Source organism: Nicotiana attenuata, unplaced genomic scaffold (genome assembly GCF_001879085.1).
Source record: "Nicotiana attenuata strain UT unplaced genomic scaffold, NIATTr2, whole genome shotgun sequence".
NCBI lineage: Eukaryota > Viridiplantae > Streptophyta > Magnoliopsida > Solanales > Solanaceae > Nicotiana > Nicotiana attenuata.
The window spans coordinates 63,420-69,328 of NW_017674538.1; positions in this window are offsets into that span (position 1 = coordinate 63,420).

The following is a 5,909-nucleotide window of genomic DNA, read 5'->3' on the forward strand; positions in this document are numbered from 1 at the left end:
CCTTCCCCCATTTAACTAAAAGTGTCCAAAGAGACCACTTTAACCTAAGACCATGTCATCTCCTTCATTCTCTTCTCTCACCACCGCCGCCGCCACCGAAAATCGTCATGCGGCGGTGTTTGATATCCAAACCCTACCAAAACCGCACCACAAACTCCTCTCAACCCTTTCATCTCAATCCCCACTCCATTCACTTCAAGCCCCTCTGAAACCGCTCAAATCTTATACTCAAAAAGGCAGAACCCTAGCGCCGTCCACTTTTTCCGGTGGCGGCGCCATCGCCGATCGACCTTAAACTAACACCCTTGAATCCCTCTGTCCTCCTCATTCCAAAACTCCAGTCCATCTCCTTCGAATCCTTGTTGAATCGCTCGAATATTAAATCTAGGGTTCGAGCTTTCGAAGCCAAGGCCAAATCCATTCATACGAGGTCCTCTCCCAGTATCCGTGAATGTCACGGCACATCATTTGCCTGTGTCTTAATAGAGAATAGACAACTGGTATCACGTTGAGGTTTAAATCAGAGAGTTGAGTCTCGATGTTCAAGTAAAGATCGTGAGTTTTCTTTCCTTCATTTTTATTTCTTCTTCTGTTTGTTTTTGTTTCTTTTCAACCTTCTTTCTTCTTTACTTTTTCTATTCGAATAGTCAAGCTTCTGCCCTTCTCCTTTGTTTCTCTTAGTCTGATTTCCAATCTAGATTTGTTGAATTGGTAGCCATTGTTTGTTTTTCTTAAAATCTGTTATTCAATCGAATTGTAGTCAAGGCATGAATACTGTTTTAGTTTCTTTATCACGTTTTATCATTAATTAATAAACTTGTGGTTTTGACCTAATTAGACTACAAGAATGTGTAAGCTCAGTGAGTTTTGATCTTGTTTTGGCCTTTTTCATTTTTTGCTTCTGTTTCCTTTGGCCTGGACAGCCCTGTTCAGAGCCTTAGAGCTTGACGATTAATAGTCTGAAATTGTTGAGTTGGGCTAAACTATTCAGGCCCTTAAATGAAACAAGGTCAGGGCCATAAGTTGACCCATCGGAGACCTTTTCAAGGGCCATAACAGGGTCAAAGGGGTAATTCTCTTATTGGTGAAGGATAGTTTAGGAAAAGGTTAGGGAATCTTTTAGTAATGACCTAAGAAATCCCCAGAAGCTTCTAGTAAGGGGTCTAATAGTAAATAATGGGTCTAACTTGACCAACAAGCCAATAAATGAAGGACTAACTAGCTAAAAATTTGAAAATAAAAAGAGGGACTTAGGGGTAAAATAGAAATGTGAAAGCAGCCCTAGTTTTGGCTATAAAAAGGGCACACCCATTGCCTTGTTTCACAAGTTGGAAATCTGAAAAATCCCCTCAAATTTCTAGAAATTTCAGATCTGAAGAAGTTCAAAATTCAAATCTTAGATCTTAGAAAAAAAATCAGAAAAAATCCAAAAAAAATGAGTTTGAAGAAATACTGCAAGCTCTGAAACTTCAGATAACCAAAAATTCCAAAAATTACTATTCCATTGAAGTCTCGTTAGGATAATTTTAGTGTTCCAGCTGTTAGATCAAATTTCCCGTTTATACAAGGTTGAAACTGGTTTAAATAGACCTGTTAAATCAGTAGTGAAGGTTTCAGAGGTTTTGGGGGTTATATCAAGTTCAAATTGGGCCATTCAAGTTTGTTTCGTTTGTTTTACTGTTGCTGTTCATTCAAAATTGTTCCTGGCTATTTTGACACCATTTCCTGGGCTGAAAACTTGACCTCAAGTTGCTGATCTCTGTTGTTTAACACTGCTGATTATTCATTGCTACTGCTGATTCTACCTTCTTCTTCATTTTGTCTTACTTCCCAGGTACACATCGTGTAACTTCAAAGTTTGTGGAAATGAAATGAAGTACAACATAGTTTTCTGTTGATTTTCGTATTGTGTTTCATGTAATTTCATGAATTTCATTAGATTATCGTTATTACTAAAACTGGACTGTTTTGGACTGTGTAGGGCTATTAAACTGATTTGATTTCCTTTCCTAATTGTATAAGTGTTGTGCTTAGTAATAATAGATTCAATTTAGTTGAGTTTAATTTTTAAGTTCTCATGTGTTTAATTCGAAGCAGATATAATATGAGCAGGTGTGATCATAATTCATATGAAATAGATGAGTCTATTAATTTTAATGCCAGGTTTAAACTCAAGTTTCAGCATGTTGATTTGAAATGAGAAAGTAACACTTCAGTATAGTAGGATCCCTGAATTTGATGTTGAGTATTTTAGTTTTGCCATTAAAATTCAAAATGTATTGTACTAATCCTTTGGACAGGCTTGAACACTGAATTAAACAAAGCAGGTTTTGATAGGACGAGTTTGAAATGGCTGTTGGTTTATAAACTGTTAAATTTAATTTTGATCCAGGATCAGTATTACACAGTCTAATCTAAAATCAGCATTTAATTTGGGCTTTTGCTTTGGGCCAAAACTCATCGGCTGACTTGACAGAAATTTGAAGCCCTTTGGATTAAGTCTAATGTGTCCTTAAATGGATAATTAGAGGCCCAAATATTATCAGTTTCCTCAGTTTGCTATTTAACTAGTCTCACTAGACCGTGGACTGATCAAGTCCTGGAACTTTTATTCCCAAATTGGGCTTGTGATCGTGGCCCAAGCTCTGAATGAGCCGCACGAACAAAACTAAAGTGGCGTGTCATTTCCCTGGCTTGCTTCAAGGCCCAACACGTGGACCATTCTGCTTGCTGAAGCTATTAGATTTAAGGGCTTTAAAATTGGAATTATAGTTTTGGCCTTACAAGTTAAGTAGCACATTTGAATTAAGAGGTTCTTCTCTTGTTTAAGTGTGGACTTGAGCTTGAGGCCCGAATTCCTTGAACTTTTTTTTAATAGTAGTTTACTAATAATGTTAATTAATTAAGGCCCTTTTAGAGACAATACTTAATAGAATCATAGTTCCTTTAGGATGGCCTTTAAAATAAAACGAGGTGTGCCGCGCCAAATAAAATCAAAAATTGTGTGGCCCTTTTTAGTTACTTCATTAAAAATACTTACAAATCGGGACGTGCCGTTTAGCAAATTTTCATGGCCTCCCGCAAAGTTAATAACGCGTTAGTCACTTTAGGCGCGCTCTTTAATAAATCTATCTTCTTAAACGCAGGGTGTGCATTTCATGTGACCCAAATCCAAATACCAAAACGTTGAATGAAATGTGTCGCGGATCCGGGTGCATTTCATGTGACGTGATCCAAAAACATGTTTTGAACGATGTTCAATTTCTTTAAAATTAATTAAAAGCGGTAAATATTTTTAAAATTGCACTATAGGATGACACGTATTAAAATCAGATATTAAGCCATTTATAATAGTTTAAGCGACCGTGCTAGAACCACGGGATCCGGGCGTACCTAACACCTTCTCCCGGGTCAACAGAATTCCTTATTCAGAATTTCTGGTTCGTAGACTCCATTCGGGAAGTCGAAATTTCCTCGATTTGGGATTCAAGATAAACCGGTGACTTGGGACATCAAAAGCCAAACCTATCCCAAGTGGCGACTCTGAAAAATCAAATAAATAATCACATTTCGAATAATGTCACTTAAAATGGAAAAACTCCCTTATACATTGTCCTTTCGGGGTAGGTGTGTAAAAAAGGAGGTGTGACAGATGGCGCACGTATACGAGGTGACGTGTTCATTAGGATCGGTCGTCCCGTTATACTTTAGAATCTCGGGCATACGGAACCTCTTAGGGATTGGCTTGGGAGCTGCACTGGGGGGGGGGTGGTGGTCTTTGCACGAACTTTTTAGAATCTAGCCCTTCCAATATCGGCGGTGCCCCTGGGATTTGATCAACACGGGAGTTATATGTTTCCACTTTTTTGTCATTATCCTCAATCTTTTTCTCCCCGGACTCGATTCTCCTGGTGAGTTCCTCAAGCATCCTCATAATTTCGGGGTCATCCTCGTGATCTTTCCGATATCGGCTCAGTACGTCGAGTATGTTCTGGTTCGACTACACTCGGGGTTTTGTGTTGACTTTGAAGTTAAGCAATGGCAATCTGTTGAGCTTGTAGCATCTCAAATATCATGTGGAGACTGACTCCCCCATCTCCTTCACCTTGTGTTCCTTGGCCCCAAGGTCGGGCTTCCCTGCGTGCACTTTCTCAGGGGTCTGTGCTTAAACCAGTATTCAAAGCTATGCGTGAACATACGTCAACTGGTTGTATATCTGACACTTTCCCAAGGTTTACCGGTGGTAATCCGACCCCTATATTGTTGTTTTCCCCGTGAAATCCAAGACCTTCGTTGTCATGAACAGGAGCGTTTTGTGAGTTTGACATGTTCGATCCTGAGAAATCAAAAAAGATTCTGGACAAGAAAAAGTGTAAAATAATGTGTGTTATGAGAATCAGTACTGAAATAATCACTATTATCTTTAGCCCCACGGTGGGCGCCAAACTGTTTACCTCGAAAATACGAGTAACAATTAAATTTGATTTGTGGTTTTAAAGATATGTGATTTAGTTCAATACCAATTAATAATCAAGAAATATGAAGTAGAAAATAAAATAAATGAGTGAATCAAACCAATATAACTCGGCAGCAGTGACCTCGAGCTTAGTGACCTCGAGGTGGGTTTGGAACAATAAGAATAATTAAGCAAGAAAAGTAAAGTAAGAGCAGTAGAGTTAAAGGACAATTCTGATGAACAATAGGCAAAAAGTAGAGAGTATATTCTTTGTTCAGTGATTAGATGATGCTTACATATGATTGAGATCCCCTTTATATAATAGGGGAACCCTAAAAAAGGTAGATTCCTATTTTCAGTAAAGAATCTTATTGGGACAGCTGTATAACCGTCTAGTACGGATTCGTACAGATCCAGTCCGGAATTTACGCCATGGGGACGTGGCGGGAATCTTGTCCTTCTGTAACAAACTCATAACGGCAAGGTCTCGGAGTTGGTCGTACTCGGTTCCGGTGTTCGTCAAGCACTTATGTCTTCGAACCTCTTATTCTACCTTCGAGCCTGGGCTCGAGTTTAAGCTACCCCTCGAGTTCGGGAAATCTGGCATATCTGATTTCGATCGTATACAATCGGCTTTAAAAGCAACTAAAAGAATACCATGAATGTGTATAGCTCTGTATACATACAATTATATAATAAATCTACACAAATAAAAAAAAAAAATATAACAGAATGATATACAAAAAGTATTTGGAAGTTTTGCGTCAAAAATTAAGAAGAAGAAAGATGAGACTGGGAATGGGCCAATGAAATCCTTAATACAGAAGCATAGAACGTCCAATGTTTCTTTTTGATTTAGAATTTGTACGGTTTTGGAACTTCAAGAATAGATCGGATATTTTTAAATGATAATTAAAAGGGTCAAATAACTAACAATTATGGAATGAATTATAGTTATGCTGGATAATACAAACAAGAAAATTTTATATGAGGTAAAATCTTATTTTATTTTAAAGACCTAGATTTTAGGACTTCTAACTTAATTCAAATAAGAAAAAATTTAATACATAAAATTTCATTAATTATGAAGTCCAAAAAAAAATAACTTACATTACAATTTCGTCCAATGTGAAATCTATTTTTAAAGGATAAAAAATGTGTGAACGGCATTTCGCTAAGGGCCTTCGTTCTTTTAATATAGTATACAGATTTTCATACTCATCCTAGTATGTTGTAAGTTTGGTTTACATATTATAGTAATTTTTCATTTTTGAAGACTTAAAATTAGATCTAAAATTTTATTAGTAGATTTCTAACACATTTATATACACTTTATCTAATACACATAAGAAAAAAGTAATCATTACTTTAAACAATTTAGATAAGGAAAGAATTTATAAGTAAATTTTTATTCGGTTTTAAATTCCTAAAATTTAGAAGTTTCATATATATA